The sequence below is a fragment of the Hylobates moloch genome, unplaced genomic scaffold (assembly GCF_009828535.3).
Source record: "Hylobates moloch isolate HMO894 unplaced genomic scaffold, HMol_V3 SCAFFOLD_15, whole genome shotgun sequence".
Classification (NCBI taxonomy): domain Eukaryota; kingdom Metazoa; phylum Chordata; class Mammalia; order Primates; family Hylobatidae; genus Hylobates; species Hylobates moloch.
This window is the reverse complement of record NW_026652290.1, coordinates 744240-757317: the sequence shown is the minus strand read 5'-3', so window position 1 is coordinate 757317 and position 13078 is coordinate 744240. Positions and strand designations below refer to the sequence as shown.

Below are 13078 nucleotides of genomic sequence, written 5' to 3'. Positions count from 1 at the left end.
CGTCATCCCTGTCATCTACTACAGTGTCCTGCTGGCCCTGGGGCTGCCTGGTGAGTGGCGAGCTGGGGTCTGGGGACTTGGGCTTGGCCAGAAATGGGGATCCTCGTTCAATGGGTGCCAGTCCTCTGTGTTTGACCCCTGAGGCCCTGGATCATAGACCATGTTTGAGTCCTTGGTATGTGCCAGGCATTTATGTAATCTTCCCAGCAACCCCATGAGGGCTGCACCATGGACTGCTCCCATTTTACAGGTGGGGAATGTGACGCACAGAGAAGTTAAAGAACTTAGCAAAGTCACACAGGATTTGTGGCCTGAGTTCCCAAGTCTCACGGCTACCCCCACCCCGGCCCCTCCACCTTGCCTCTCAAACCTGCTCACCCTGTCCCCTAAACCCACTCTCCTTGCCCCCCCAAACCCTGGACACCTTCTGCTTGCGCAGCTGCTTCTGCTCGCCCACCAGGGCTTCAATGCTCTCCCGGGCTGCGGCCACCTCGGGCGGCTGCAGGATGTCTGGCTGGTCATCACCTGTGTCTGAGTCCTCCCCGTTGTCCTTAGTGTAGCAGTCCTTCCGCTGCTCCTCCCACCTGAGGGCCTGGCGGGACTTCTCAAGCTCCCAGCTGCCGCAGCCCCACCCAGAGAGACAGGGCATTCAGGCAATGGGGGCAGGGCACTGTGTACAGCCACAGGTCGTGCTCCTCTGTCCCAGGCACAGGGGTGGGGCCTGGAGGGTCCTGGGCGGGGGGCTTACCTGGCAATGATGAGCAGGTTTCGGGAGATGTTAATCCGGACCTTCATGGCATGGTTCTCCAGCTCCAGCAGGCGCCTCCGCACATCCATCTGCTCCTGGAAGGCGCTGACGAGCTGCTCCCGAAGCTGTCCCATGCCGGCCTTCTCACCCGGCCTGCTGTGCAGCTGGACCTCAGCTGCCGGTGAGTGAGGGTGGGCAAGGTAGAGGAGGGGGCAAGTTCAGCTAGGAAAGCCTGGGCCCACCTGGGGCCCTCCCCTCCCTTTCTTCCCAACTCAGTGCTCCCACTTCCTGCCCAACTGCTTCCTCCAGGAAGACTCCCTAGATTACTACATCCTCCCACACCCCACTCCCACATTGAGTCTTCAAGCTGTTGCCCAAAAGCGATTCCCAGCTCCTTGGTATGAACTGGGCTCCTGCTAACCCTTACAGCACCTCTGTGCCAACTATAAAAAGGTGCCCTTAGAAACTTTACTGTCTGTGGCCAGGCACAGTAGCTGATGCCTGTAATCCCAGCACTTTGGGAGGCCCAGGCGGGCAGATCACCTGAGGTCGGGAGTTTGAGACCAGCCTGGCCAACATGGTGAAACCCCGTCTCTACTAAAAATACAAAAATTAGCCAGGTGTCGTGGTGGGCACCTGTAATCCCAGCTACTTGGGAGGCTGAGGCAGGAGAATCGCTTGAACCTGGGACGCAGAGGTTGCAGTGAGCCTAGATCACGCCACTGCACTCCAGCCTGGGCAACACAGCAAGACTCTGTCTCAAAAAAAAAAAAATCTTTACTGTCTGCTTCTCTCTTTATATTAGTTTATTTTTTTTTTAAAAAAAGAAGCTTTGCTGTCTGTTGGAAAACCATCATAGCAAATATGCAGGTCTACAAGGAAACGGAGCCCATTCCGGGAGTGCAGGCATGACCTCGCAGCCCTATGCCACAGCCCTTAGTGTGTGCCCTGCACAGCTCATTGCTCACATGCCTCTCCCTCGTGGGATCCCACCTACTTTTCCAAGGTGGGGTTGTAAAATGGGGTTGTGATCTCTGGCAACTGTCTGAAGCAGAGATCACAACCCCATTTAACAGTTGAATGCTAGGAGGCTCAGAGCTGGTGAGTGCCTAGCTCAACCACCCAGCCAGAAAGAGCCCGATTCTGGATTTGAACACAACATGGCCTGATCCCAGAGCAACGTGAGGCTGCCCGAAGGGGGCTGCCACTCACACAGACCCACAGGCGCACCTTGGACGTAGAGGATGTCACTCCCATCCTGCCGGCCCCGGGCCTGGCCCCGCCCAGTCTGCTCATCAGTCTTGCCCTTGAGTCGCTGGATCTCGGCCCGCGGGTCAGCGATGATGCTGGTGTCCTGGGAGATGTGGCAGGAGACGTTTGTCAGATACTGCTTCACCTGCAGGGAACACGTATGGAGTGGAGAGGATGCAGTCACCCTCGTGCACTCACCGAGGCCTGCCTGCGGGGCCTTTCTCCCCCCTGCCTCCCCCAGTCTTTCTGGGTGATGGCCTCCTTTCCTCCACTTCCACAACCTCCTGTCGCACTCACTGCTGATCTCATCAACCTTCAGTGGCTTCCTAATGGCTGCGGGGAATGTCCTCATTCCTCCACCCGTTGTTGAAGGGCCACCCCCATCTCTGAGTTTCTCTGGGCTCACTGCTCCTGCATGAACATCCCGCTCCGGTTGAAGACCTGTCCTGCTCTCCCCATACCCACCACAGACGCCAGCCCCTTCCTGCCTTTGGAACCTGTGCCCTCCCTGCTCCCACCTTTCTGGAATGTCCTCCTAGCCTTCAGGGTCCCACTGACAGTCTCCAGAGAGTTCCACTGGACCCCACCAGGCCACCCCCACCTCCTGTTCCTGTCTTGCCCCAGCACCTACCATTGGCCTCATTTACCTGCTATTAGGAATATTCTGAACCATCAGGGAGCTGTTGCAAGAATGTGTCTCCCGTCCCCCATTGAGGGGTTGGAATACAACTTACCGCCCTCAGGACAGCAGCTGGCAAGTGTTAGGTGTTGGGAGAATATTCCCTGCATGCTATCATACACGTATCCATTCCCACTCCTCCGCACACGAACAGGCGGAAATGGATTTCTAAGTGGATGGCAGGGGCTCCGACATGCTTACAGACAGGTGAGGACATGGACTTGGAAACAGGGCAGATCTAGTTTCCATCCTCAGCGCCATCACTGGCCAGCTGGGAAGTCACTTAACTCCCTTAAGCCTTGCTGTCCTAATCTGTACATGAGAACAGCAATAACTGCTATTTTTTGAGGATCAAAGGAGGTAGCATGTAAACAGCTCAGAGCAAGTGTTGAGTGAAGCTTGCCTCCTGTGATGACCGTCACGAAGAGGTGCTTTGGAAATGCAAAGATCTAAATGAGCATCTGAAGACGAGGAAGGGAAGAGAAGAGGGGATGAGGCAGGGGGAGCACAGTCCCGGGACTGGAGGAAGCGGGGACCCTTGGGAGCTGTCGGCTTCCGGGCAGAGGAGCAGGGTTTGGAGGTGCAGGGAAAGTGTACAGGCGACAATCAACTAGGGAATGAGGCCAGTGCAGCAGTGGCTGGTTCCAGAGAGTGGGGTGGGGTGGCAGGGATCAGCCCAGGGGCTTGAATCTCAGCCCAGGAAGGTATGTCCTGTTGGACAGTCCAGGGGCCCTCACCCTTGTCTTAATGTTCTTGGCCTGGTCGGCGTAGGTCAGGGTGTTTCAGGACTCCCCGAAGGCACTGCTCGCAGGACTGACATGAGCGATCATCACTGTGCGGCTGTTTCCTCCCAGAGAGTCCTGGATGGGAGGTGGCTGTGGTCAGCAGGGACTGCCTCCCCAGGCCTTCCTGCCAGGCTGTTCACAATGCCCTCCCTGCGGAGTGCAATCTCTCTCTCTCTTTACACTCAAGGGACCTGGCTGCTGAGCGTCACATGGTGTAAGTCTTGGGAGGAAGAAACCCCTGCTCCAGCAATTACCAGCTGTGTAGCCTTTAAAGAGCTCATTCACCTCTTTAGTTCTTTTTTTTTTTTTTTTTTGAGACAGGGTCTCGATCTGTCGCCCAGGCTGGAGTGCAGTGGCGCTGTCTCAGCTCACGGCAACCTCCACCTCCCAGGTCCAAGCAATTCTCGTGCCTCAACCTCCCAAGTAGCTGGGACTATAGGCATCTGCCACTATGCCTGGCCAATTTTTGTATTTTTAGTAGAGATGGGGTTTCACCATGGTGGCCAGGCTGGTCTTGAACTCCTGACCTTAGGTGATCCACCTGCCTTGGCCTCCCAAAGTGCTGGGATTCCTGGCGTGAGCCACCACACCTGGCCTTCCTTGCTTTTTAAGGGGGCAGTCCTTTTGCAATTGTTCCCACCTCCCCGGCTTCCAGGTGCAGTCATGACGGCAGCTGCTGGCAATGTTAAGTAAGCGGTGACTGATATTAGACCGGGGGGCCTCTGACGGGATCCTACTTCCAGCACTTACTAGTGTGAGCCCTTAGGAACATTACCTAAATGTGTTGTGCCTCAGTTTCCTCATCTGCAAATGTAATCCCTCAAACTCATAGAGTTGTTGACAAGCTCTAAGGAGCTAATAGAGTGAAGTACTGAATTCAAGAGTCCAGCCAGGAGTGGGTGCTCAGTGATGCTGCTATAATTTAAGGCCAAGGACACCCCTGCACAAAAGAGACCACCCTCAAACAGCAGACCTGTGGGGCCATGAGGCTGACTGCCCACCTGCACCCCAAATCTAGGCGGCTCTGACCCACAGCCCTGGGTGGGGGTATCACGTGCTCCTTTTTCTTCCTGTTGCCCGGCCTTTGGTTCGGGTTGCCAGATAAAATATAGGATGCCCAGTTAAATTTGAATTTCAGATACAGAACTACTTTGTTTTAGTATAAGAATATCCCAAATGTTTCATGGGACATATTTACACTAAAATAAATTTTGCTGTGTATCCTGAGGTTGGTATTTAGCTGGGTGCCCTGTATTTTCATTTCAATCTGGCAGCCTCGCCCTTGGTTCCCAGTGCCCAGGCCCAGCTGTGGCTGGTACCTTGAAGAGCTGGGTGAGCTTGTTGTCGCGATATTTGAGGTACTTTTTACCCTGTAAACTCAGGGTGTTGATGTAGTTGCCCAGTGCCAGCAGTGAGCGGTTGATGTGGGCCCCCTCCTTCATGCGCTGCCCACGATTCTGTGTCTGGGGGCGAGCAAAGGGCACAAGTGTGGCCTGATGAGGCAGGGGACTGGGTTTCTCCCCAGCCACCCCACCAATGACCTGGTGATCCTGGGTAATAAACCCCCAAGGACCTTGTGGCCATCCTTCCGCCAAGGCCATTGAGGGCATTGGAGAAGGTTAAGAGACCTGGAGGCCTCTGAACAAGAGTGATGGGCTAACAGCTTCTGAGGAGGGCTGAGATGGCTGGTTCTCCCCAGGGCAGGTGCCGTGGTATGGCCTGACACACAGTGCCATGGATGAGATGGGAGGGAGGCTGCTTTCCAGGCAGCTCAGCTGGGAGCCGGCAGGACCACAGGTGCTCCAGGGAGCAAGGAGGAAAGCAGGTGCGCACGTGCATGGTGGCGGAGGGCAGGTGCCTCTCCTTTTCTTGGGCCTGCAGGAGCATGTCAAAGCCGAGGAGGCCCTGCCTGCGCCACCACGCCTGGCTAATTTTCTATTTTTAGTAGAGACAAGGTTTCTCCATGTTGGTCAGGCTGGTCTCTAACTCCCGACCTCAGGTGATCTGCCAGCCTCGGCCTCCCAAAGTGCTAGGAGGCCTTTCCAAAGAAAGGAGAGGCCAGGCATGGTGGCTCGTACCCTATAATCCCAGCACACTGGGAGGCCAAGCTGAGAGGATTGCTGGAGTCCAGGAGTTTCTACATGGGAGACTGTGTCTCTACAAAAAAAATTTTTTTTTTTTTCTTTTTTTGAGACAGAGTCTCACTTTGTCACCCAGGCTGGAGTGCAGTGGTGTGATCTCGGCTCACAGCAACCCCCGCCTCCTGGGTTCAAGCGATTCTCCTATCTCAGCCTCTGGAGTAGCTGGGATTACAGGCACGTGCTACCATGCCTGGCTAATTGTTGTATTTTTAGTTGAGACGGGGTTTTGTCATGTTGATCAGGCTGGTCAGGCTGGAACTTCTGACCTCAGGTGATCCGACCACCTCAGCCTCCCAAAATGTTGAGATTACAGGCGTGAGCCACTGCACCTGGCAAAAAAAGTTTTTTAAAAAAAGGAGAAAGCAGTTTTAACCACAAACAGTGAAACAGAGCTGGCAGGCACCTGAAACTCCATGGAACCGTGCAGCTGCACCCTAGGGCTCCTCCCAGGAAAAAGATGTCAGCGTAGCCGGAGGTGTCCTGAAGCACTGGGATTGGGTTAACTCAAGCGATGGCCTTCCCAGCCCAACATGCTGCAGAGCCTCTGTACGCTAGGCTGCCTTCATCTCACTGTGTGCTGTGCCTGTGCACCTGTCTTGTGGATAACTGCATATATTGTGTTCCGTTGTGTATTTGTTTTGCTTTCAGTCTATATACAGTTGGGTTTCCAACCTCTGATTCTGGAATAAACAGTTGCAGCATGTCTGAGTAAATGGTTGAGTGAGCCGAGCCACCTGCTGCCCCAGCAGGGCCACATCTTATGGTGCGTTGCTGTCCTCACCATGGCCACGCCAGGTGGCCTCGTCCTGTGCTTCCTGAGCTGTCACCTGGTGTGGAGTCAGGGGAGTCCTCTATCTCCCTCCAAGAAGATGCTCACCAGGCCTAGAACACCAGGAGTCGGCAGAGGGCCACCCTCGCCCAGCTACAGTGAAGAAATCACCTGCAGTAACCGCTGCACAGGGCACCACGGCTGGCCTGCCATGAAGCCGCCCCTGCAGGTCGTGGGGAGCCCAGGCTGAGGCACTGGGCACCAACGTGAGATGCCAGGGGTCCTTGTGCCTGCTGGTGGGTTACAGCCATGGGGACTGTGTACATTTTCTAATTCACAGGAGAAAAGTGGGGAGATTTCCTTCATTATGACCGGAACGATACTAGCGGTCAGACCAAGGCGCCTAGATGTGTGAGGCAGCACACTGGTCGGGAGGGATGGTGTGCCCGGCCCATGCCCGCTGGTGAGCCAGGCTGGTTGGGGGGATGGTGTGCCCGGCCCATGCCCGCTGGTGAGCCAGGTTGGTCCTGGTGTGAGGAGGAGGAGGAAATGAGATGAGCCCTGGGTGGCATCCCATGCTGGCACCACCATGTAGGAACACGGCCGTGTGTGCTCTGGTGCTGCCATGTACTGCAGGGGACCGGAACACGTCTGATCTGATAAACGTGTTGCCGTCCCAGTGAATAGATCTGCTCTTCGGTGCCTGTGGTCTGATGGGCAGCGCCCAGATTTCTCAATTCCATTTCCACCTGGCCTGAGAGCTTGTACTCGTCGCAGCCAGTGTAGACTGTCCGCACTGGTCCTTCCTTAGTGTTGCTGGAGTTGCAAACGGGCTCATCCACTGTGCCTGCCTGTTGGTTTGCCGCTCTCCTGGGATGTGGATCTAAGGTGAACCCTTGGGTGTGCGCCGGCTTTGAGGGTGTCCCATGGCCTCATCTTGGGCCCAGAGCTGAGCAACTGAGGCGTCTGGACACATGGCCTGCCACAGTCATGTGACCTCCACACCAAGTCTAGGCCAGAGAAGTCAGAGGAGGGAGCTGCGGCCCAGGCAGGGGCTGACTTGGCCAAGGCCACTTGGCCTCCGGATGGGGCCCGGTGTTTATGTTTCCACTTCAAACAGAGCATCTGTCTAAAGCAGATCAACCCTCGACTCGTGGTTAGGAGCCCTCCGTCCACCGCTGCAGGGGGCAAGCTGTCGGTTTTGGGTAGAGGCCGGCTCTGCGTTCTGAGGATGAGCCCTGTGTTCTGAAATCAAGGAGGGCAGGTGCCAGAGCTGAACACTTCAAAGTTGAAATGGGAATTGTCCAATAGGCAAAGATTTTTATTAAGTATTTAGCTGAGTAAGAAGAGGGAGTGCTCATGGCTGCTGGCTGGAGTGCAGTTTAGCAGTAACGCCCCAACTTGATAAAAGTCGTATAGCTTAGCTGTTAGCAACTTTCCCTGGAGCAGTCTACCTACCTCACGGGTGCCCAGTGCACAGGACCTGGCGGATGTCTGTTCTGTGTCTGCATTGGTGTAAACAAGCTACAACACCGAACTAAAAGCCCATCGGGGCAAGTGTCAGGGCATCCTGGTTCTAGGAGTGGTTAAAGTATAAAATCGATGTTTATGTCCTGACATGGACTTTTTTTTTTTTTTTTTCCCCAAGACAGGGTCTGGCCCAGGTTGGAGTACAGTGGCACCATCATGGCTTACTGCAGACTCAGCCTCAGACTCAATCAATCCTCCCACTTCAGCCTCCTGAGTAGCTAGGACTGCAGGCATGCGCCACTACTCTCAGCTAATTTTTTGTACTTTCTGTGGAAACAGGGTTTTGCCATGTTGCCCAGGCTGGTCTCGAGCTCCTGGGCTCAAGTGATCCTCTCCCCTCAGCCTCCCAAAGTGCTGGGATTACAGGGGTGAGCCACCGCACCAGCCTGGTTTGAAATTTGATTAGAATAAGAAGGAAAACCTGGCAAGGCAGAGTGACAGACACGGCGTCTGCATGGTGAGTGTGGACGAGTGGCAGTGGAATTGGGAGGCAGGACTGGAGCGGGAGCAGTGGCTGCCAACCATGGGCCTGACGCGGTGAGCCCGTCACCAGATTCCAGACACTCCCACCCGACTGTTTGGATGTATTGCAAATATAGTGACTCATAGTATTACTGTCCTTTGATTTATGTTTTTTTGTTTTCTTTCTTTTTTTATTAATTTTTTTTTGCACACAAAACAAACATTTTCTAAAAATACATACAAACAAAAAGATGCGTATCAAACATATTAGGAAGGTTGCATATGGGAAGACGGGGAATAGAAATGGGGGGTGGGAATTAAAGAAAATAAATGAGAGAGGGACTTTGTATGGATCAATGATAATAACTCAATCCTCTCTTTGACGAAGAAGGAGAAGGAAGAGAAAGAAAAAGAAAGTGGGATAAAGGATCAGAAAGGGAGGAAAATAGAAAAAATTAGAGTATGACTCCAGGGTAGACCTGTTTTGTTGTTGCTGGGTTGGTTGGTTTGTCTGTTGTATTTTTCATATGTTTTGCCATGTTGGCCAGGCTGGTCTCGAACTCCTAGCCCCAAGTGATCAACCCGCCTCGGCCTCCCAGAGTGCTGGGACTACAGGTGTGAGCCACCACGTCCAGCCCCCACATTGCTTCTGGCCTCCATGGTAGACCTCCCAGACGGGGCAGCCAGGCAGAGGCGCTCCTCACTTCCCAGACGGGGTGGCGGCCGGGCAGAGGCGCTCCTCGCTTCCCAGACGGGGCAGCCGGGCAGAGGCACTCCTCACTTCCCAGACGATGGGCAGCCGGGCAGAGGCGCTCCTCACTTCTTCCCAGACGGGGCAGCCGGGCAGAGGCGCTCCTCACTTCCTAGACGGGGTGGCGGCCGGGCAGAGGCGTTCCTCACTTCCTAGACAGGGTGGTGGCTGGGCAGAGGCGCTCCTCACATCCCAGACAATGGGCGGCCGGGCAGGGGCGCTCCTCACTTCCCAGACGGGGCAGCCAGGCAGAGGTGCTCCTCACTTCTTCCCAGACGGGGCGGCCGGACAGAGGCGCTCCTCACTTCCCAGACGAGGCGGCCGGGCACAGGCGCTCCTCACTTCTTCCCAGACGGGGCAGCCGGGCACAGGCGCTCCTCACTTCCCAGACGATGGGCGGCCGGGCACAGGCGCTCCTCACTTCTTCCCAGACGGGGCGGCCGGGCACAGGCGCTCCTCACTTCCCAGACGATGGGCGGCCGGGCAGAGACGCTCCGCACCTCCCAGACGGGGCGGCGGCCGGGCAGAGGCTGCAATCCCAGCACCCTGGGAGGCCAAGGCAGGCGGCTGGGAGGCAGAGGCTGCAGCGAGCCAAGACCACGCCACCGCACTCCAGCCCGGGCAACACTGAGCACTGAGTGAGCGAGCCTCCATCTGCAGTCCCAGCACCTGGGGAGGCCGAGGCGGGCAGACCATTCGAGGTCAGGAGCTGGAGACCAGCCTGGCCGACATGGCGAAACCGTGCCTCCAGCCAGAGGAGAAAAACCAGGGAGGGGTGGTAACGCGCGCCGGCAATCACAGGCAGCCCGCAGGCAGGGGCAAGAGAATCATGGGAGCCGGAGGTGGGGAGTGTGCAGCGAGTCGACTAGATTCCAGCCTGGGCCACAGAGGGAAGAAGAAAGAAAGAAAGAGAGAGAGAGAGAGAAGAAAAGAAAGGAAGAAAGGAAGGGGGGAGGAGGGGGGAAGGAGGGAGGGAGCTGATTTATGTTAATCATAGCCTTGAACGCTTTCTTAAAATGTAAAAGTTACAGTTAAAAAAACCTCCAACCTTACTTTTCATAACTCTGCCAGCTCTTTGTGGCGGGTTAGCCTTCTGCTCTGGGTGGCACAGCGGCGTCAGCGTCTGTTTTGCTAACTCTGGGCATCTCATCCTAACTGTGCCCAGCCACACAGAGGGCCTCAGAGAGGGGCAGAGAAGTGCAGGCCTGGCTGCATTTGCCGCCCAATATCCTAGTTGGAATCGGGCAGACCTTGCATCAAGCCAGGACACAGGACCGCTGTCAGATGCCATGGTCTGAGCAGCAATGTGGCCCTCATCTGAGGTGTGTGCTGGGTGTGCCTCTGCACCAGCTAGGTGTCCTGTTAAGTAAAACTTCACCTTCTCTCTTCACCTGCCGGTAAGCCTTTGTCTCGCATCGATCTTGGCGGAATCCTCCTGTTCCTCTGTCTTCGGCTTTAGCCACCATCAGGGTGTGTGTCCTGTGATTTCCCCACTCGTTTTTGCCGTGTTACGGAAAGACCGTGTAGCAGCTGGCACTCCTTTCCCCACTCCAGGCCCAGTGTCCTGGGCTGTGGTACCTGAGGATTCTGTCCCTGAGCCAGTCTGGACACAGCCAGGCGGCAGCACTGGCACTTTGGGATGTCAGTGCCATCCTCATGGGCACTGTGTGTCCACGTGGGATGCCGGGGCCTGGTGCTGGGATGTACAGGGAGTGAGTACTGCGGCTGCATTTCTCTCCTGTTGGAGGGAGGTTCTCACCTCCAGCTTCTGATGTCAGTGGAGCGAGAATGCCAGCTCACTACAGCTTCGACCCACCAGGCTCAAGAGATCCTCCCGCACTCCGAGTAGCTGGGACTACAGGCACCCGCCACCACGGCCGGCTAATATTTCTGTGTATTTTTGTAGAGACGGGGTTTCACCAGGTTGCCCAGGCTGGTCTCCAGCTCCTGACCTCAAGCAATCCACCTGCCTCGGCCTCCCAAAGTGCTGGGGTTACAGGTGTGAGCCACTGCACCTGGCCTTGATCTTCTAGCCAGAAAGAGAGAGAGAAAACATTGAAAGGGAAAGAAAAGGCAGGAACCCCTAAGCCCACTCCCTCAGGAGAGGATGGGAAGAGAGGATGGGGATCCAGCCAGACCCTTTTGGCAGGAAAACACTTGCTGGGTTCCTTACCTGGAGGGGTCTCTGGTGAGTCAGTTGATGGCAGGAGGCTCCCTGGCAGCCAGACAGGGAGAAGAATGCCAGCCTCTGCAGGCACCTTTGGCCACGGGGAGGAGCAGACCTAAGCATGGCCAGGGAGGTTTCAAAGCCTCAAAAATGCTGCAGACAAAGGATACATGTCCTGTGCCAGACCCTGTTCTCTAAGCCACGAGCAGGTACTGATGAGGGGTCCCGGGCCAGGTGGACACACAGAGAAGAGGACTGAGGAGCACAAAACCCCTTCCCTGCTCCCAAGGGAGGCATTTTGCCCAAGCCAGGGAATGCAGAGGGCAATGAGCCCACAACTGCCACCCTTTCTGGGACCAAGCTATGAGGCAAGGTAGGCTCACATCAAGATTTGAACTCAGATTGCTGCTGTTGCCCGTCATCCCGTGCCTTGACACAAACAGGGACGTTACTGGGGCCTGGAGGGGAATTAGGGGCCACAGGCTGCCCAGTCAGGGAAGAAAAGGTAGTCCCTAGCAGAGGATGGTTTCGATCCATCGACCTCTGGGTTATGGGCCCAGCACGCTTCCGCTGCGCCACTCTGCTGGCCGTGAGGTGGGAGCCTAAGTCATACCATGACCACACGAGTCATCTCCCTGCAGGCGGCGACCTCTACTGGCCAAGAGGGGCCAACAGAGGACTGGCTGGGCAAGGCACATGCTCAATTATAAGCCTACTCCTCCTCTCTCAACTTCTTATAGATAAAACTCTCTGAATTCATATCCTTTTCTGCTGTTAAAACGTTGGCTGGAGGCCGGGCACGGTGGTTCACGCCTGTAATCCCAGCACTTCGGGAGGCCAAGGCAGGCAGATCACCTGAGGTCGGGAGTTCGAGACCAGCCTAACCAACATGGAGAAACCCCCGTCTGTACTAAAAATACAAAATTAGCCGGGCATGGTGGTGCATGCCTGTAATCCCAGCTACTCGGGAGGCTGAGGCAGAATTGCTTGAACCCAGGAAGTGGAGGTTGCAGTGAGCCGAGATCACGCCACTACACTCCAGCCTGGGCGACAAGTGAAACTCTGTCTCGAAAAAAGAAAAAAAAAAAAAAAGGTTGGCTGGGCATGGTGGCTTACGCTGTAATCCCAGCACTCTGGGAGGCTGAGGCAGGAGGATCACTTGAGCTCAGGAGTTTGAGACCAGCCTGGGCAACACAGGGAGACCCCCCCTCCCCGGGCCTCTACAAAAAATACAAAAAAAAAAAAAAAATAGCCAGGGTTTGGCAGCCAAGGCCTGTAGTCCCAACTACTCAGTAGGCTGAGGTGGGAGGATCGCTTGAGCCCAGGAAGCAGAGAGCAAAGATCATGCCACTGCGCTCCAGCCTGGGCAACAGAGCCAGACCCCGGTCTCAAAAAACAAAAAAAGACTGAAACTCCTGGGATCCAGCTGAAAGTATGAGCCAGAACACTCAAGGGAGACAGCTGCAGCTAGTCTAATGAACTGTCTGTGAGGAGCATCTCGACACAAGCCACGGTCAGCACTGAGGCCTGAGCCCTAAGTGCAGGGTGCATCCTTGCTAGGAGCCCGGACCCTGTGAGAGCTGGAGCTAATGGGATGGGCCACCAAACAGGAGGCATGGCTCTCCTGAGAGGAGCCATCGACCCTTGGCCAGGCAGAGAAAGAGCTGGGGAATACCCAAGCCTCCAGTCTCCTCCAGTCTCCAATCTCCTTGCCAGTGCCTCACATTGGCTGCAGCCCCTTAGCTGTCTTGCCCTCTGTCTTCCAGGTAGCCTCAGGTGAGAAAGGCAGAAGCAC

The 13078-nt window shown here is 55.6% G+C and overlaps 1 non-coding gene and 1 pseudogene across 1 annotated transcript; both read right to left on the bottom strand.

The window, feature by feature from the left end:
* Positions 1 to 364: 364 nt before the first annotated feature.
* LOC116483459 (kinesin-like protein KIF19) lies at positions 365 to 5064 on the bottom strand (annotated as a pseudogene).
* Positions 5065 to 11796: 6732 nt separating this feature from the next.
* On the bottom strand, positions 11797 to 11868 carry TRNAM-CAU (transfer RNA methionine (anticodon CAU)). The gene has a single exon. It is a non-coding gene; the product is annotated as a tRNA-Met (tRNA).
* Positions 11869 to 13078: the final 1210 nt, after the last annotated feature.